General features: G+C 43.3%; 1 protein-coding gene across 2 annotated transcripts in view; it reads left to right on the top strand.

Moving 5' to 3' along the window:
* The first annotated feature begins 3,258 nt into the window (after positions 1–3,258).
* The window catches only part of PSMD14 (proteasome 26S subunit, non-ATPase 14), a 217,560-nt gene continuing 199,714 nt past the window's right edge, over positions 3,259–21,104 (top strand). For both annotated transcript variants that reach the window (XR_003942874.1, XM_030210102.1), the window contains exon 1: positions 3,259–3,358. The gene's annotated coding sequence lies outside the window, so the exon portion shown is untranslated. The remainder of the gene's footprint in view (positions 3,359–21,104) is intronic.

Genomic DNA, 21,104 nt, shown 5'->3' with positions numbered 1-21,104 from the left:
CCCTAGATAAGCTGTCCATGACACTTCTGGAAAACCAGAAAGGCAGACGGTTCTTTCAAAAATGGTCAGGAAATAGTCCGGGCTGTCCTCCAGCATCATCATTGGCAGTTCCGGGACTGGAGTGTATAACCTGGAAGATTGCAAAGTCTGCATCACTTGGCTCAAGGAACTCTGCTGGGCCTCCAGAGATCTCTAAGAGACTTGCTTGTGCTCTCATTGCTTTTGTACTATTTGTTGCAGCTATTGTTGGCGTAGCCTTTCCATGTTCGTGCTGTAGCATTAGCGCCCAGAAGCATACAGTATACAAGTAAACAAAAATAAAACCTGCCTATCTGCCATTAGCTACACTTGCCTCCCTAACTAGCAGTGCTAAAACCTTTTGTCCATTATTCTAGCATGTAACAGGCCCAGAGCCCTGGAGATCAAGAGTCCCAGCATCCTCTGGCAGCATAAGCTCCAAATCCCACCACTGCCACACCATGTGATACTGTGAGCAACGGTTGAAGGTAGGCCTCCACATAACACAGCTGGCCAAAGTTGTAGAAATAAAGTAAACACTTTATTCACTAAACCTGAGGCCTATTACTTCACACGATCAGGAACAAAAAGGTAAAGTCTCTTTAATTCAGAGGGAAAAGTCTTGACATGGGCTTGTGGCTGACCAAGCCCAAAACAGTCCATTGCCTGTGACTGACACGCCCCAAACATAGTTTGTAAGGTCTCTCTCTCTCTAGACCAGCCAGACCTTAGAATGGGATTTATAAATGCCCAAATGAACAGGTCGGTTTACTTTAGCTAGGTCATAGCTGGACATACATAGTGAAGGCATATGCTGGAGATCACTTCTTCCACTCCTGGGCCTCCTAAACCTTATTCTGACCCTGCCCTTTTATACTAGGTCTGGGAGCTGCAGGGGAGCCTGGGGGGATTACACCCAAACAGCGTGAGCAGGCAAAGAGAAGAGGGAAGATGAGGATCTGCATCCCTCGGGCAGGGTCCCACAGGACGCTAAGAAGCACAACTTGAGGCAGCGATGACAAGCTCTGCACTTGACCAGGTCCAGTCCAGGGACTGGAAAACCTGGGAACAACCATTAGGCTTCACTAAGCTGTGCTGCCATGGCCAACAGAGCGGGAAGCTAGGCCAGAGACCAGGAACACCAGGCAGCATGACCTACCATCTGCTGAAGTACAGAAAATACTGATCTTTCCAGGGAACACCATCAGTTAATACCAGTGAGGTCACTGGTAAAGCTCAATTCAGCTTTTTTCTCTGCTGGTTGGAGGGGATAACATCCACTTGTGCAGAACAGTGTACCAAGACACTAAGGAATGCTTGCTTTTTTTAATTTAAAACAGATTTTATTAATAATCCTACAAATTATATTCTGTTCCAAGATTTAATTCACCCAATCTTCCAGCATAGTAACGTTCACCTACCCAGAAAAAATTCATTTTCTCTCAGGACTCCCTTAGAGTAGTTACGCTTATAAATTCAGACCTGCCATTCATTTGCCTAGGTTTATGAGCCTAATTAAGTCATTTCAATTTGAGCATTTATGCCAACCAGAGATATTTGTGTAACTTACAGTATTCTATAAGTTGTGAGTAGCACTCATGTTCCACCTATGTGTATGCACATCTGTCAAACACACGCTATGAAAGATATGCATATATTTACAGAGTAACAGTTAAATGTAATTTGGGGTTGTATGTGCTATTTATAATCATTTGTGTGTGTGAATGTTAGTATCTATTTTATAGACTTGCTCATCTACTGCTGAAAATCAGTGTGAAGCTCCAAATTTGTTTCCCTGCTCTAAATCTGCCTGTTTCAACCCACATTTTATGCTCCTAAAAAGGCACTTTTACTAAATAGGTAGGGCTATTGTGGGGGTAGCGCGTACCAAATCAACCCTACCATTGGGGTAGTGTGGGCGCCCAACTGTAGTTCAGAAGCTGGCAGGTGCAGTTTCTACCATGGGGGCATTCCTGACGGTAATCAGCAGCACAGCCACATTGTTGCGCATTGTCCGATTACCACACGAGTAGCGCATTAGCCCTTACCACCCTATAAGTGTAACAGCGACCAATATAGCTAAATTGCTCTATACCCAGAAAGTGCTAAACCAAATTCCCCAGTCTCCTCTACCCCTGAGTTGAGTCATGGCGGAGAAATAGAAGAAGGGAAGGCATCAACACTTCAAGTTAATCCGAAATGCACAAAGGTGTATGGAGGAAACGAAAAGGGAGATCCTGCACTAAGATATGCCTGGCCAGCTAAAATATATGCTATCATAGATAAACAGAGCAACAGGTCCCTCATGAGATCAGAGTTCTATGACTTATTATCCATCAAGACTATTAATACAGCCTCAGAACTTGCATAGCTGGTGGAATAAATCCTGAGCTCTTTTTGTCATTTTATGCACCTAAGTGGCATCCTTATGTGTATAAATGAAAACCACATAACTTTCACTTTAGATGATAAAATTCCTTAATTTACACATGTATAAGTGGAAAGTACAAGATAATATTTACACCATCCCTCCTTGAAAGAGAAAAGAGCGCCACTTGTTAATAGGACAGAGAACAATCAGAAAGACAGAAGAGAGAAAATCACCTGGGCCAGAGGCAAGCAGATGCTGACTCAAAAGCTGCTATAGAAGTGATTTATAGTAGTAGTAGTAGTACTAGTACTAGGAAGGAGAAACAGGCAGAAAACTAAGGCCCCTCATAATGCAATAGCGTAACCTCTTAATTATCATCTGGGTTTTCCATGCTAACCAGAAACTCACAAGAAGCCTCACTTCGAGTGGGGCTATGAAATCTAGTCTGTGAAGGAATTCAGAACAGCCCTTTGCTCTTTCATACCCCTAGCATTTATGTATTTTGTTAACTAAAATGCTAATTTCAAAGCAAAGAGCAGGCTACAAATACCACGATACACAATGATATCAATTTAGCATCCAAACATGAACATAGGTTTTCCTCCACAAAGCGCCGAACAGGATAGCTCGTCCGTCATTTCTCTCGACCTTATTAACGTCCCTAGTGATCCCCCGAACGGGTGGAATGATGAGAACAACAAGCAAGCAACACTAATCCGACTAGCCCTTTACAGTCCCAACAGCAGCATAAATATCACCTTACTTCCCAGAATCAATCCCCCAAACATCAACATCCTCCCTATCGTAATCTACCCGCCCTCTGCTCTTCTGAGCCGTTATGCAGTCATCATCACCACGGAAGTAGATGCGACCGTGACACGGCAAATACTTCCGGAAGCAGGCAGCGGTGCAGCCTTTGAATGAAATCGAGCTGATTCACTGCTGCTTTAGAAGCCGGGAGCGACTCAGGTATGAGAGTGTTAAAGGAGCTTTTATGGTGTTTGGCTGTGGTGGTGACTTGGTCGCTAGTAGCTGTGAGTCAATGAGTGAGCCGTAGGGTCTTCCCTCTTGTTTGCGGGGTTCGGGTAAATGCTTTACTGCGGCCTCGGCTTTGTATAAATGTGAGCCATTTTGTCAGGAATTTTACTTGGCCTGTGTAGGTGCGGCTGTGACCCGCTCTCTAGGTAGTGTACACATTACTATGGGTTCTTACAATATGTGGTGTTTATTTATTATTATTATTTATTTAGATTTTGCTCACACCTTTTTCAGTAGTAGCTCAAGGTGAGAATAGTCAGGCACTCTGGATATTTCTCTGTCCCAGGAGGGCTCACAATCAAAGTCCGTACCAGAGGCAATGGAGGTTTAAGTGACTCGCCCAAGATCAGAAGGAGAAGCAGTGGGATTTGAGCTGGCCACCTCTGGATTGCAAGACTGGTGCTCTAACCACAAGGCCACTCCTTCTCCATTCTGGTTACACACTGGTTGTGCTGTATGTGCATGTACACTGTTGGGTTAGGGGGGGTCTTTCAAAGTTCTGTGGTGTGAGTGATGTGTATAGTATGCAATTGTGAAGTTTCAGGACCAGGAGGAGAGAGAGAGAAAGCAGAGTTGCCTGATGTTGGAAAACTTCCCACCCCAATCTGCTACCAAAATTAGCGCAAAACAGCTACCTGAAGAGGGGAGGGAGTCAGAGCAGGAGGGGGTCTGACCAAGAGGGGAAGGGGTCCAACTGACCAGCTGGCCAGCTGAAGAAAGCCCTGCATGAAAATGAGCAACCTGTGCCCGCCCGTCACCAGTGTTGTTGAAAAGCCACAGAGCTTGTGCCCTCGCCAAGGTCAATATGAATATTAAAGTTAATATTAATGAGGTAATCGGAGTCATCAGCAGAATCATAATTGGCATCAGCAGAATTAGCATAATCAGCAGTAACATCATAATCATAATTAGTACAAATTCATAAGCCATCCATCCATCAAAGGAGCAGATTTCCACCACAAACCATCTCTCTTTTGATCTAGGCACTGGAAAAAAAAAGATTTTACATGTTCCCAGGTTTCTACCTAAATCATGTTTAATGTGGGATGCAAATGTTATAAATATGTAAATAAATTACATAGAAACTCTGAATGTTGAGCACTTGATTCTCATAACATGATGTCCGTTTTAGTGGCCTTTTACCAGAAGAAAAAAAAATCTCTTCACGATATAGCACATTCTAGGGTGTTCCTTTAACAGGCCCCTCCAAATGACACACTGATTACAATTTATAACAAATTACTACTCTACCTATGAAAAGTTATTCCCTTACTATACTTTCTCTGTGTACAACTGTATGCTACATATGCTGACCTGTTTGAAAATATAAGTGAGATTAAATAAAAATTCTATCAACAGTAAAGCATGACAAAGTAGATGCAGCAGCTCCAGCTCATAGCTGTGCTCCCTCCCCCTGGACTCACTCACTGTGCTGCTGTCCTGTCTTCTGCTTCTGTCCTCCTCTCTGGTGGTGGCTGCGGGTGGCCCCTTCTCCTGATGAACTGCTCTTTGACTTTGAGAGCAGATCAGGAGGGGACCTGCCACCAGAGCCGACGTGTCTCCTGTGGCCTGTCTCGGGCCTCGCATTCGCCTTCCCTCCACTCCGTTCGTGCAGCCACCATGGTCGGAGCACAGAGGCCAAAAATAGCCCAAAAAGCCGCGATCCATGGGTGTTCAAAAAAAAGCTGCAGGGAGGAGTGGGAAATAGCACAATTTTGCGGTTTTACCGCAGAATTGGCAACTTTAGACCTTGTTCCAGAGTACAGAGTAATCTGATGGTGAGTCATCAGCTGATGACCTCACCATCTACCTCACATCTATTGGTTGGACTGCATGGTGCTAGACTGCTCCAGATCCGCCCAAAAAGTTTCAACCTGTGACTGGTGAAAAGTGCCCACAGTCAACTAAAAAAAAAAGTATCCAATCCTGTGGGAAAACAACGCAGTTGGCAAATCTGGGAGAGAGAGAGAGGGGGGGGGGGGGGTGGAGACAGAGAAGGGGGGGGGGGAAGAGAGAGAGGAGGAGGGTATGAGACAGAATGGGGGAGGGGAAGGAGAGAGAGGGCATGGGATGGTGGGGAGGGGAGAGTGACAGAAGTGGGAGAGGAAGGGAAGAGATTGACAGGGGAACAGGGAGGGGATAGAGAAAATTGGGGAGGGGTGACAGAGAAGGAGAGGGAAAGAAGGGAGGAGCAAGAAGAGGGAGGGATGGGAGAGAGGGAAGAAGGGGAGAGATGGAGAGGAGGGGGAGAGACAGATGGGGAGGGGAAGGAGAGAGGGGTTAGGTGAGGGGAGGAGAGAGAAAACAGGAATGAGAGAGGAGGAGGGAGGGTATGCAGGTGGAGGAGAAAGAGGGAAGGGGAGGGAGGGTAGGCAGGTGGGGGAGGGACAGCATGGAGGGAAGGGGAGAGAGAGAGGGCAATGGAGGGGGAGAGGAAGATGGGGGAGTGGGGGGCGAGGGAGTGGATGAGGATAGGATAGGGGGAAAGGGAGTGGAGGAGGATGGGGGAGTGGGGGAGGATAAGAGAGGGGAGGAAGAGGGATGGAGTGGGGGAGAAGAGGGGAGTGGAGGAGGATGGGAAGTGGGGGGGGAGGGAGGGGGAGAGAGACATGCAGGCTCTGTGGCAGCTGCCTCCCACTTGTTTTTCATTTTGGAACATATCTATTTTATGGAAGCAGTTATTTCAAGATGTGCGTTGTTTAGTGGCATATAGACTTCTTTGACATTGAAAATAATTTGCATTCCGTCATATGGATGCTCTTTGGGGCATTATATTTCGCTTACATTACTTCATACCAGAATGTAATTTGCTATAGAAAAAGGCATGAACTGCATACCTAAATAAATAAGTTACTTCAATGACTCTGTTTATGTCTACATTTCTAGGTAGGTAGCAATAGACATCAACAGTATACCCAGTTGGGCGTTGATGTTAGATATGCTTTTCACTCATAAAAGCTCCCTGGTCATGTCTAGTTTCTAGTCAAAAATGTACTGGAGTATCAACAGTTTGCTTAGTCATAGGATATAAATTGACCCATGTCCTACCCCTTGTTTCCTCTCTACTCTTATCATAGTAACATAGTAGATGACGGCAGAAAAAGACCCGCACGGTCCATCCAGTCTGCCCAACAAGACAACTCACATGTGCTACTTTTGTGTATACCCTACTTTGATTTGTACCTGTGCTCTTCAGGGCACAGACCGTATAAGTCTGCCCAGCACTAGAAATTGCACTATGTGATACCTGCCAGTGATCCTTCTCAGTTATAGCACCCACAATCTGGAACACACTCCCAGAAGGGCTATGCTGAACTCAAGACTATCTCTACTTTAGGAAGTAGGCGAAAGCCTGGCTGTTCTCTCAAGCCTGTAATAGATGTGACAAACAACTATCCACTTACTCCACATCTGGACTAACTTGTTGCACGCTCTGTAGTTTAGACCAGTTCCTCATATCTTATTTAACTGTACATATAATTTGCCTTCATATTACTTACCCATCTATTTATGCCATTGACTTTGTACCTGCCATCTTGTTTTATTTATATATCTCATCTGCACTTCATTTTTTTGAACATGCAGTGTTGGCACAGCATCTATGTTTGTTTGAATGCATTCCTATTAAGGTGTTTCATTTATATTGTGCTGACTTTGTAAGTATCATATCTATGTTACATTAATGTTCTTCCATTCTTCCTATTTTATAATATTTGTATTCTGCTCACAATTATCATATTTCTGTTATGAATATTTTACTACTGTTAAATATTTATATTTCTGATACTGTATTATGTGAGTGCCATTACTAGGATTCAATTTGCCATCTCCGTGATTGATTGTATTTATGCTTATATTTGGTCATTTTACTATGGTTATGCTGTTATCAAAATTGTGTTGAGCGGTACCTATTGGGTGATTTTCTTCATAAAGGCAATTAATAAATCCCAATAAAATAAATGTAGCATTATTGTGAATGGTTCCCTAGAAAATAGTGTGGGCTACTGTTTATTCACTGGTTTGGCCATTTACAGTTCAGTTATAGCCAGCGTCTATTGGGACATGGCAGGATGACCCTTTATTGGCAGCTGTGTAGGAGGTTTTCTTAGTTTTTTAATTTCTATCACCATCATCACTGCTCCTTCTCGTTACAGCAACAACCCTTAGCTAGGGGTCACAGTCTGTTGTGTGCCTATACCATGAGTCTGGCTGCTGAGTGTCACTCTTGTACAATGCCTGATTTCTCTCTTCCTAAGTCAGTAATCTGTGAACACTGCTTCCACAGCACTCCTGATCTAACCAGCAAAAAGAGCAGAAGTTGTCTTCATGGATTGAACCTATATTTCCAAATGGCATTACTGCCACTGAGCCCTCCTGGCTCATAGTATATTAGTACCATTAAGAAATAAAGGGTAATAAACAAGTTGTCTACAGTTTCTGTATTTTTGAGGGAGAGGAGAGGATTGTACAGCTGAGCAGGTGGTGTAGATGGGCAAACGAGATGAGCCATATGGTCCGTATCTGCTGTCATGTTCTGTGTTCCTAACTTAATTCGTTTGTGACTAGTTTTTGAATGCTATTCTCCTTTCATCAGGTTAGTGTACTGAAAGGAAACCTGTGGTGGTGGAGGAGGAGTAGGAAAGGCTTCAAGTGCATTGTACGCTCACAACTGCTCAGTGCACTATTGCTCTTAGGGGCTCTTTTTACTAAGCATCTACGCGTGCCCAATGCACGCCAATTTGGCGTTACTGCCCGGCTACCATGTGGTTCTTATAATTTTATTTGTGGCGCGTGTCCGTTACACTCGCAGGTCATTACCGTCAGGTTAACGCATGAGACCTTACCGCTATGTCAATGGCTGGTGGTAAGGTCTCAGACCCAAAATGGACGCGCCAATTTTTATTTTGCCGTATATCCATTTTCGGTAACATTTTTAAAAAAGGCATTTTTTGCAGGCACGCTGAAAAATGGATCTGCAAGCACTCAAAACATGCATCTACACTACCGCAGGCCACTTTTCAGCCCACCTTAGTAAAAATTTGGAGAGAAGCTTACGGCACATTTCTATTGACAGCCAATCAGCTGGTGACTGGAGATGTGACAAGGATGGAAAGTATTTTAGAAAACTTAGCATCAGCAAAAATTCTTTGGTGTTAAAAAAAAATTGTTTTCAATCCTTTTATTTTGCCTTTTTTCTTCTTTTTAATCTCATCTCTGTGTTTTTGTTTAGACATCTTAATGGAGCCATGACTCAGTATTGTTCTGTATGCTCATTTTATTACAGCAGGTCCTTTTAGAGGTACCATCTTATTAACAATTATCTAGGGCCAGCGTGTGGGGGCACAGTGTTTCCTACAGCTGATCCTCAGGCCTGGAATGTCCTTCTGCTCACAATACAAACTGAGTTGAATCTGCAAAGTTCAGGAAAGGTCTAAAGACACATCTATTCACAGAAGCATTTGGTAATTTTGGCTGATTTCTCTGTTTAATAATTTCTGTGTAGTACAGTGTTCTTCCCTGTAAGGCGCTGGGACTTGACATCTCCTTGACTCTTTGCTTAATATGTTCACCCTGTCCATTTTTTTAAGCTTAAGGCGCTGGGACTTGTGACATCTCCTTGACTCTTTACTTAATATGTTCACCCTGTCCATTTTTTTAAGCTTAAGGCGCTGGGACTTGTGACATCTCCTTGACTCTTTACTTAATATGTACACCCTGTCCATTTTTTTAAGCTTGCTGCTGGAACTGTCTCTGAAGTAGTTGTTCTATTTTGCTTTGGGACTGTGCAACTGTCAGTGAGTTTGAGCCACGCAGTGTCCCTACATCCATGCTATTGTCAAGAGACTGCAGACCATGAAAGAATCTGGACACTGCGTGGATCAAACTCACCTAGACTCATATTTTTATTCTTCTTTTTATATTTATATAAAACAAAAATGTGAAAATATATAAAAATTTCAAATTCTATCTTCAAGTGTTTTGAGGAAAAAGACCTCAGAAGCCAAACAAAATCGAATTTTGATGTCAAAACAGACTCAACAACTAAAATCATCGGTCAAAAACCCCCAAATAAGCAAATAAAGCTGAACCTCCAGAAAATCCTATTGTTTTCCATTCTTTTTTTTACAGAAATTCTTCTTCATGTAATACCCTTAAGGAAGCTAAATACTCTTTATGTGATGTTTATTTTCCCCATAGTTATAAATCAGTGTACTGTATGTGCATTCTGGCTCTGTAAAGCAGAACTAAAATTTTATATAGTGGATGACATATAAAATACTCTAAACAAAATTTCAAAGTATGCAGCTAGCAATAAATCTGGATATTTTTTTGACCAAATGTTGAAATTCCATAAACAACACAAGATTGTAGCAACTCTTTAGGATGATCACCATCGATTAGTAATGGTTTCAAATATAAGGTCACATTTTTTTAATTTTACACATTATTATGGCCAACTTTTCTAGCCTGAAGAGTCAGTTAATGACAATACTTTTTGCTTGGTTTAATCGTTCGTATGCACTTGCTCATCCTACATAAACTGCTCCCCCTCCCCCCCCCCCCCCCCCCCCCCGGGCATCCTCTGACTTGGGGGGAGAGGGTTTCCTCAGGAATCAGTTCTCTTGCCACTTTTATTTAATCTATCAGTCCCCTTGCTACATTTATACAATCATCTGGTTATCTCCTTTCATTTCTGCGCAGACTACATCCTCCTCCTTTTTTCCTACTAACCCACACAGTCCATTTATTGGCCCCCTTCAAGACTGTTTAAACTTGGTTTCAGAGTGGCTTTCTGAGCATGAATTAGTCTGGAACAAACAAAGACAGTTGCTTGTTGGTTTGCTGCAGGACTCCCCTTCCCTGCTATTACCTTGAACCTTTTTGGAACCCCTATATTGCCTGTAGACTCCTTCCGCTACTTAGGAATCACTCTTGACTCTCAACTCTTCCTCTCCTCAGATATCCAATTTCTGCAAGACCGGTTTCTTTGGCAGGCAGTTCAATATTTCGATCACAATATATTTCATGCCCTTATTCTGTCACTACTAGTCACCAGATTAGATTACTATAATATTGTATATTTAGGCAGCACTCGTGCCAATTTAAAGAAACTGCAGTCAATTGCAATTAGATTATTATTGTCATGCAAAGAAATATCACATTTCCCCGTTACTTCAAAAACACAATTGGCTCACTCTCGAGCAGCGAGTAATTTTTAAATGCCTCATGTTCAACTTTAAAGTTTATAGGGTCGGACTCCCTCACGATTTGGCTACTCTTTTAATTCCTTATTCCCCTTCTCGTGTCCGATTCATAAATGTTCATCACCTGATCCTCCGTAGCCCCAAACTTGCTCAACTTGAATTTTCCTGACACCATTCATTCTTCGCTGCCCCTTTCTTTTGGAATTCTCTCCTCCTTATCGTCTGTTCTGAATTATCGTTTAAAAAATTCAAATCTGCCATGAAAGCCTGGCTCTTCACACAGGCATTTGCCCCTTCTTAGGTAGTTCACAAAGCTTTTGACTTCCTCAAAAGAGACTGCTGAGAAAATTAAGTCATGGGATAGGAGACAACGTTCTGTTGTGGATTAGGAATTGGTTATTGGATAGAAAAAAAGGGTAGGGTAAAATGGCCATTGATCTCAACAGAAGAGAGTGAATAGAGAAGTGTCGCAGGGATCTGTAGTGGGATCTGTGCTATTTAACATATTTATAAATGATCTGGAAATCGGAACGACAAGTGAGGTGATTAAATTTGCAGATGATGCAAAACTATTCAAAGTTGTTAAAACACATATGGATTGTGAAAACTTGCTGCAAGACCTTAGGAAATTGGAAGACTGGCCATCCAAATGGAGATGAAATTTAATGTGGACAAATGCAAAGTGATGCATATTGGGAAGAATAATCTGAATCATAGTTATCTGATGCTAGGGTCCACTTTGGGTGGCAGCACCCAAGAAAAAAATCTAGGTGTCGTCGTAGATAATAATACAATGAAATCTTCTGCCCAGTGTGCGGCGGTGGCTAAAAAAGTGTAACAGGATGCTAGAAATTATTAGGAAAGAGATGATAAATAAGACTTAGTATACTATAATGCCTCTGTATTGCTCAATGGTACGACCTCACCTAAAGTATTGTGTTCAGTTCTGGTTGCTGTATTTAAAATGATAAATAGAATGGAACTCCTCTCATATGAGGAAAGGCTAAAGAGGTTAGGGCTCTTTAGCTTGGAAAAGAGATGGCTCAAGGGGGATATGATTGAGGTCTACAAAATCCTGAGTGGTGTAGAATGAGTAGAAGCTAATCTTTTTGGAAAAAAAAAGTACTAAGACTAGATGACACTCAATGAAGTTACATGGAAATACTTTATTATTTGTTTTAAACATTTTTATTAAGAACTGCTGACCAACATGCAAGAAACCAATACAACAAGCATGAAATGTGGTACATTTTCAATTCCCCTCCCATTTGCCAAGAAACAGAAATGCAGACCCAAGATACACTGCATTGTTTCTTCACAGTGGTCTCAGATACCAACAAGAAATCCCCCACCCACCTGTACAAAATCCACCTACCTCAGTGCTGTAATGCCACAAATTTAACAGATAGCTCCATTCTCTATGGGCCTGTTTTACAAAGCTGCGCTACTGATTCTTGGTGTTGCAAATGAGAGAAAGCCTATTCAATTCATATGGGCTTCCTCTCATTTGCCACATGGGAATTGCTAGCGTGGCTTTGTAAAAGAAGCCCTCTATTTGCTGAAAGGTGTCCCAAGCTCTAGGAGATCGTTGTTTCATATCAAGTCTTTCCCATCTCAGCTGATACACTTCATTTTTCCATTCAGTCACAGATGGTGAGTGCTGTTGTCTCCAGTTCTTACACATTTCCTTGCCAAAAAAGAAACTCTTTATGCAAAAGGATGTTAATCCTTTTCCTGGTACCCAGTGGAACAAAATTGAGAAACAATTGAACTTTAGGTCTCAGCAGGATAGTTTTACTCAAGACGTCTGACAAATAGTTCAAAATCCTTCTCCAAAAGTCCTGAGCTCTTGCACAGGACCAAAATGTGTGTAAGGTTCGCAGCTGCCTGTTGACACTTTGGACAGTCTGCTGAATCCAATTTTTAATAGTGGCATTTGGGGTCCTGTTTACTAAGTCGTGCTAGAGGTGCGTTAGCTCATGCTGTGTAGATGCCCATAATATTCCTATGGGCGTCTACATGGTTAGTGTGTGCTAGTTTTTAGCACGCACTAAAAACGCTAGCTCACCTTAGTAAATAGGGCCCTTGGTGTTTTTCCAGCATTAACCCTTTAATGTCCAATGTTTCCATAATAAGCCATATGGGAACAGATTGATGGGAACATTGGACACTAAAGGATTAAAATCAACCATAGTTTGACTATCGCTAGGTGAGGTTGCAGAGCTGAGAAAGTGAGGAAGCGCAACAGCCACTGGGTTAAGGATGAGCCTAGTTGGAAGACCTAGGCAAGGCTCAAAAGGAGGAGCAGTTGTGATGAAGTAGTGGTATCTCCAAGCCAGGAGCAGAGTCTGAAACCATAAAAAGAAACCAGGCGCTAAAAAATATAAGAATTTTCAGGGATTCCTAGTTTGTCTGAATTGGTGAGGCTCTGTGCTTCTTTACAAGGTTCAAGGTCTACTCATGCTGCATTATTGGGGCTCCCTGGTGCTGCTTGACTTCCACATGGGGGAGCACAATTTTTTGGTGTGTTCTTTTTATGGAACTAATTCTCGGGGGATATTCGGAGGGGAAGTATCTTTTAATCAGTTTAAAGCAAAGTTGAAAAATTATTTCTTTCAGAAATTTTTAGGTTAACTGGCCTCTGGATGAAGGATTCAGCCAGGGACCTGTGGATGCTGAGAGTGAGAGTGCTATGAGTGTATTTGGGGAGGCTGTTACTGTCCTGTAATTTGATGACTTTCTTTTTCTTTTTTGTTTTTTGGCTCTTTTTTTTTTAATTTTTTTAAATTGTAAACCACTTTGACTTGTAAAAAGGATGGTATATCAGATCTTTTTAAATTATTAAAATTTCTCCCCTGAATTTTATAGTATTGATAAAGGGTGAGTAGTATTAGCAGTACTTGTAAACATTTTATTCAAGCCAGGAATCAGGTTCATTTGTATATAACCTGACTAGAAAACCACGCTTGTTTGCAGCAGGGGCGTAGCCAGACAACAGATTTTGGGTGGGCCTAGGCAAGAAGTGGGTGGGCACCAAGTGTTCTTGGCCCCCCCCCCCAACCACCACACAAAAAATATCTCAGCTGGTGGGAAAACGCTTCTTTCCACCTTGGCAGTCTGCAGCAGGTATGCGCAGAAAAATGAGCATGCTCAGGTGCCAGTATCATGGAGAGTAGCGTTTTCGTTACCATCAGGGGGAAGTCTTCAGCTGGCCGAGCTTGGGATCCCCACCAGCTACCACTAAACGCGTGCTACTGTTGGATGGGGCCTGAGCCCTAAATGGGTGGGCCCTGGCCCACCTGTGGCTACGCCACTGGTTTGCAGCACTCATGAACCAAACTGAAGCTCATTAGTGAGCTAAGGAATATATCCAAAGCCACTATTCCAATTGATGACTTTTTTTTGGGCTTATGTTGTCGGTGTATCTTTTACAGCCTATGAGTATCAGGAAAACATAAGAAAGAGTCGCAGGTGCTTCCAGTCAGACCAGACTTTGGCATTAGTGTTCCCAGAATCATCAGACTCTAGTTAGCAAGGTCAACTTAAATATTACTTTTTAAAATCGTATTAAATTTAGAGATAAGGGTCAACAAACAAGTTCCACGTGAAGCTTTTTTTTTTATTATTAATACATTCGTGAATAGCTTAGAGTTACTTTCTCATCATGTCAGTGTGCAGTTCTTTTAAAAAGCACTTTGAGAACATCCCTATTATGCAATAAACAGAGCTCAAGCGAGTGATGTGCCAGTTGAAATGGCTCCTTTTTTCATTTTGTTTGGAGGAAAAGGGTTTCAGTTATGCAGGAGGCATACTTTGAAGAAAGCTGACTGCAACATTTCAGAAGTAATGAAAGGCCATACATATTAACCACTTCCCCCATATGCACATACCTCTGGATTTTATAAAGTCACGCGTCCAAATTTCTATTGCTGAACTTTTAGGTGCAAGTTTTAGAATAGTGCCAGTTGTATGCCTAACTTAATTGTTTAGGGGTTCTTTTACCAAGATGTGGGAAAAAGGGCTGTGCGCTAGTGGCGGGGGCTGTTTTTTCTGTGCACCAGGGCCCATTTTACCGCAGCAGGTAAAAAGCTCCCAGACACACATGGCCATGCAGTAAGAGAATTCTTACCGCATGGTCATGCGGCAGTGAGCTCTTACTGCCACCCATTGAGGTGGCAATAAGGGCTCCCGGGGTAACGGGCAGCACGTGGTGATGCTCAATTCCCGCTGGGTTACCGTCAAGCAAGCCATTTCCAAGGGTTTTCTTTTTCCCCTGGGAGTAACATGCACTTGGGGTGGGACTACCACCGGTGACTGCATTGGGCTGGCAGTAATCCTGGAAGAGCAAGAGGTAAGCCCGTGCTGGGCTTACCGCCGCTCTGTAAAAGGGCCACTATATTAGGTGCCAGTTGGCCTTAAGTACCAATAATAACCCTTAAGGGGCATTACTTGGCAGTAGTTTGTAGTTAAGTATGCAACTGCACTTAGGCGCTGTTCTATAAACTTAGCACCTAAATGCTGTAGTGCACAAGTACAAAGGGGATGTGCCTTGCAGTTGCATGCACAAGTTTATGAATACTATGACTTGCATGCACAACTGCCAGCTTTAAGTTAGAGCATTTACACCAGCCCTTTGACGTGGTGCATGTGCACATACCTAAAGTTAGGGCATTTGCATGCCAACTTACGCTGTAATTTATAATGGCAGTTTTGTGTGCAGTTGCTGTTATATAATTGGCACTTAGCACACACAATTTTTGGTGCTCTTTCTTGAATCTACCCCATAATGAGGAAAACTACCTAGCATACCTGGTGCATAGTAACCTATTGGAATATTCATTGTGGGAGTTCTGAAAATGTCACTAACTGTTGCTGCCTTCTGTTTGAAAGCATATTCTATATTTTACATTTCTCTGTTTTTAATTCAGGGACTCCATTTAAAATGTACTTCCCTAGAAAAAATATCTATATTATGCAATTAAAAAGTGCTTCTTTAAGTTTAGAAAATGGCAACAGACTGTGGTTTTGTGGTTTTTAAAATCTTGGTTTCTCTAATGAGGTTTCATGTTTAGATTCACAAATCTGCCATGATTCACTTGTATGTCGTGATCCAGAAGTTGAGAAGTGCTGATGTAGCATCTGGGTCTAGGGCAGTACATGTTGAATTCCTATTTTAATTCTCCTGTGACCACTGTGGCAATTGGCATCATATCATTGCTGTAGTAAGATAGCAATGAACTCTGGTGCATACCATCATTATATTTGTATAGAAAGCAGAACGTGATAGCAATTGTTTCATCACTCACTGTCGTTAAGAAGGATATTGGTACAGATTTGACACTTTGGGTGTCTGGTAGCTTTAGTTTTGTAATTGTCAGACAATGCTGCATTCTACCAGTCTAGTGGTAGACAAGAATATTGGATGCCGTCCATGGGTATTATGATTTTTCTTTCAAGTAAAGAACATATGTGTTCTTTAAGCAAAAGCGTACTTTAGAAATATATAATTGAAAGCACATTTGTATTCTGAGATAGCAGCAGATTTTCTTTCTTTTTGTGAGGCTTTTTTTCTGTTGAAAGACTAAATCTGGATGGCAGTAGCAAGAAGTGCTCAAAACACATGTATGATTACAAACATCAGACTAATTTAGATTATAATTTATTGAATCTTTGCCTACATATCAAAGGGTTGTTTCAAAGAAATTGGCAAAAAAAATGAAGAAGAAATGACTACCTTTAAATCATCAGCGTTGACTGGATTGTGCAGATAGATGTTTACATTGTTTTTATTTTGATCTTCTTCTTAGATTACTTCCTTTCTCTCCTACTGCATTTTCCCCAATACAGTCTTTTTTTTTTTTTTTTTAAATAGGTTTGTACTTTTTGATTATGGACTTACGTTGGGATCTTTATAAAATCTTCTGAATTTAATTCTGCTTACTTACCCTTCTAGACCAGTCCAGACAAGTGGGTTGTCCCATCCAGAACCAGATTTGAGGCAGAGAAAACTGATTTCAAGTGATGACATCACCAGTATAAGCTTTGGTGCATCCCTGGAACTTGCCAGTATTCTCTGCTTCTGGAGGATGATTGCAATTTGGATTGGTGCAGCAGGATCTTCTGACATCTGGATCCCTGGACTCAGGTTCTGACCTGTGACCAAGGTTGAGCTTGTAGATGATGAAGCCTGCTCTTAGTGATCAGTCTATGGATCTTTGCCCTAATTGAGCTGAAGGGCAGTCCCTTTCAGGACTAAGACCTATGGGTCACAGTCCTGGTGGGCCAGGTACTTTTGTGACGGTGTGGGCCCTGAAGGTCCAGTAAGGGTGGCCCAATGGGTTGGTCTCTTCTGTGTTTTCCCCTTCCCTCTTCCTTTTCTCCTCCCTCTTGCCCCTGATTCCCATAACAGTCTCTGCCTTAATAAAGTACATTTAGCCCTCTCCTCCAAACAAAAAAAAGAGGGAACAAACTGAGGAGGGAACTGGCAGTGATCTCTCTCTCTCTGGTTGGAATCTTGGAAGTTCTGGAGGTGGATGCGGTCAGGCGTACCAGTGAGTGCAGGGGCAGGAAGGAGACAGGATTTGTTTTGCTGGGGTGGGGTAGTTATCTGTATGTGGGACTCAGTACATCTGCAGCGTAGCACACTTGTTCTGTCCTGCCTGCAATAGGGACACAGTGGTGCAGAGAGTGATTTCTGTGTTGCAGGGCTCCAGGATTTGATCAGATATCAGCCCAATCATTTTTTCTCACGATCTCCTTGGTTTTTATTTCTTGCGGGTGAGAACCATAGCCATGTTGGCTCCTGGCCAAATCTTTCCCATACCTTAGAGGGGGCTTGTTGCCTTAGGGAAGTGTGTTCTAGTGTTACAGAATAATTTGGCACAGCAGGAACCCCGAGTCTGAGACCATGTACATTGTTGGAGCCCCAATTAATAAAGGACATAACAGGCTGTGTGCAGAAGGCCTTGGCTTTTCTGCAATTGCCTGCATGAGCAGTGGAGCAGCTGCATCAGACACTTGAGGGGGGTGATGTTTGGGAGTCCCATATTGTGAAAGTCAGGGTTCCAAAACACCCCTGCGCTATTGTCTTCAAGACTCAGTAATGGCCAGGGTTCCATTCCCTCCTCTGCCTTGGAAGAGAACTGAATGTTGGTGAAGATAATGTGAGACCCCCCCCCCCCCCCTTTTTGAGAGTCTGTTAGATGGGTGCAAGTCTTCCAGATTTAACTTTTTTTAATTTCAAAAGCTGACATCTGTTATCATAAGTACATAAGTAATGCCACACTGGGAAAAGACCAAGGGTCCATGGAGCCCAGCATCCTGTCCATGACAGCGGCCAATCCAGGCAGATGACAGAGATGCAAGCCAAAGAAGCAGTGGAGGGTAATCCCATTTTAGAAGACTTATGGAGGCCTAGTAAGTCATTTCCTCTCCACAAGGCTGAGAAGAAGCTGCTTAAGGCAGTGTTAAAGAGTACCAGAGTCATAGGCAAACTACCCCCACCTCAAGAAGACCTAAAAGGTGGGAAAATAAGCCAGGCTATCCAAAGAATGGAACCAAATAATCTTTACTTAAAAAACAAAATTTAATAATCTTCAAACAAATATTAATATAACAATAACACATTAAAATTGACTCGACACAACGTTGTGTTTCGGCCGAATGGCCTACATCAGGAGTCTATAGACATAAACAAAACAGTAAATAAATAAATTAAGCATATAAAAATAAATATTAACAATATGCAACAAAAATTATACTAAAAGAGGAACATATATAAATTATCAAATAATGAAATTCTATAAATATAAAACCAATAAAAACTATACATGTATACGTATATGCCAAACAATATGTTGAAAGAACTTTATAAGGGATAAACAAATCAAAATATACATACATGGGGGTGAAAATTGAATGAAAAAAACTAACCTTATCTATCAAATTGAAATTAAATATAACACATCAAGGGAATCTCAAAATGCCGATAAAAGATTCCAAAGATCTACAGATGAGATCTTGAAAATGGTCTGTAGAAGACAAAGAAAAATTTTTCAGTGGAAGCCAGAGAAGAAAAACATCAAAAAAATATATATATAAAAAAACAATGTGATTAGCATTCACAAGAATCACACCAAGCAATTTAATTGGATAAATAGAAAAAAAGCCAAAAGATAAAGAGTCATGTGATCTACCTACTTATCCTTTTTACAGCACTGGTCCGGGATTGAAATGCAAGATAAAGAGATATATAAACACAATGTGATTAGCATTCACAAGAATCACACCAAGCAATTTAATTGGATAAATAGAAAAAAAGTCGCATCGCGCTTTGGTGCTGCGATCCCAGAAAAGAGGTTTTCTTCTAATTGTGCAGCGTGACCGGAGCTTGGAGACTCGGTCTGGTGAGGTAAGAGCATTTTGTAGCTCCTCCGGGGAGGGCCCGCGTTCGGGACGATTTTGGCGCGAATCCGCCATTTTGAATTTCCGCCGCTTTCGGCGATGGCTGCTGAGAGAGTAAAGCGCTGTTCCGTTTGTGGCAAGTGCAAATCTGCAGCGGGGCTCTGTAAGGCGTGCTTGTCAGACAGTAGAGCCGGCCCGAGCATGGCGAGCGATGTTCCTTCCCGCTCCGTGGAGCTGGCAGCGGGCGCCATTTTGGAACAGCATGGCGCGAACCCCGCTGAGGCGGAGGGGTTTGAGCCTGGAGGGGCGCCTCATGTAGAGGCTAATAAAAGAGTTGTTTCCCCCGGACTGGAACCAGGAGGCCAGGGTGAGCCATTTTCCCCTGAATTTGTTTTATTGCTGCATAATGCATACATGTTAAAAAGAGCTCTTCCGCAGGGGTTCCTCTGCGGCCCTGCTTTCTGTATCCCCTCCAGTGGAGTCTGGACTTGGATTACCGTCAGGCGCGTTTTCCCCGACAGATGGCTGCAAGACAAGCGCAGAAGGGTGGATTCCCCTTCAGAGAGTTGCGCACCACCTTCCCCCCCCCCCCCCCCCCCCCCGTGGTTGGGATGTGAGGACTCTGAGGGGTCTGTCAGGCCTTCGTGGTCTGGAGAGCCAGAAGAAGGTGCAGGATTGCCACCGGATCCAGATGATCCTTCCGCGGTGAGGCATGCCCAGGGTCTTTGGACACCCGAGGAGTCGGAGTGGTCCATCAATCGCTTGGAGTTCAAAGCGATTTTCCAGGCGCTTCTGGCCTTTCAATTGACCCTGGAAGGAGGCTGTCAGAATTCTGTCGGACAACACGACAACAGTGGCCTACATAAATCGCCAAGGAGGCACTCACTAGCAGCGCAGGCCACGCAGATTTGCCACTGGGCCGAGCTTCATCTGCAGTTTCTGTCAGCAGCTCATATTGCAGGTCAGAGCAACGTGCAAGCCGATTATCTGAGCAGGAATCAGGTCGACCCAGTAGAGTGGGAACTTGCAGATGAAGTATTCCTGCAGATATGTGCGAAATGGGGAAAGCCCGTAATGGATCTTATGGCGTCAAGCACAAATGCCAAAGTCCCGTGCTTCTACAGCAGATGGAGAGATCCTCGCTCGGCAGGGTTGGATGCCTTGGCTCAACCCTGGCCTCAGGGCCTCCTGTATGTGTTCCCTCCTTGGCCCTTGATAGGGCGAGTACTCCTGTGGATTTGGCTCCACCAAGGAGAGGTGGATCTCATTGCTCCAGATTGGCCCAGGAGGCCGTGGTATGCGGACCTCCGGCGGATGCTGGTAGAGGATCCCCTGCCGTTACCTCTGGTACTGAACCTGTTGTCACAGGGCCCGGTGACCATGGAGGACGCCTGCCGCTTTGGTCTTACGGTATGGCTATTGAGAGGGCGCAAATGAGAGACAATGGATATTTCCGTAAAGTCATTTCCACTCTCCTAAGGCCCGCAGGCGTTTCACTTCCGTGGCTTATGCCAGGATTTGGCGCCAATTTGAGGCTTGGTGTGCTTCTAAAGCGATTACACCCATGCAGGCTTCTGTCTCGCCGATACTTGACTTTTTGCAGGATGGTTTACAAAAAGGCTTGGCCTATAATTCCCTGCGTGTTCAAGTGACAGTCTTAGCATGTTTTCGAGGGAAGGTCCCTGGCCTCTCTCTGGCTGCTTGCCCGGATGTGACACGGTTTCCCGTGCGGGCTCCGTGTCCGGCCTGGAACCTGGGGTTAATTTTAAAGGCCCTTCAGTGTTCGCCCTTCGAGCCGCTTAGGCGAGCTTCGAAGAAGGATGTGACCTTAAAGACAGTCTTTTTGGTGGCCGTGACATCGGTGAGACGGGTATCTGAGCTCCAGGTGCTATCCTGTCGAGACCCATTTCTGTATTTCTCAGAGTCCGGAGTAATGGTACGTACGGTGCCTTCCTTCATGCCTAAGGTGGTTTCAGCATTTCTCCTAAACCAGCCTGTTTTCCTGCTCTCGTTTTCTAAAGAGGAGTTTCCAGAAGCCTATGGGCAGTTGCACCTTCTGGATGTGCGAA

The sequence above is a fragment of the Microcaecilia unicolor genome, chromosome 7 (genome assembly GCF_901765095.1).
Source record: "Microcaecilia unicolor chromosome 7, aMicUni1.1, whole genome shotgun sequence".
In the NCBI taxonomy this organism is placed as follows: domain Eukaryota; kingdom Metazoa; phylum Chordata; class Amphibia; order Gymnophiona; family Siphonopidae; genus Microcaecilia; species Microcaecilia unicolor.
The sequence above is the reverse complement of the archived record's forward strand: the minus strand, read 5'-3'. Positions and strand labels throughout refer to the sequence as shown.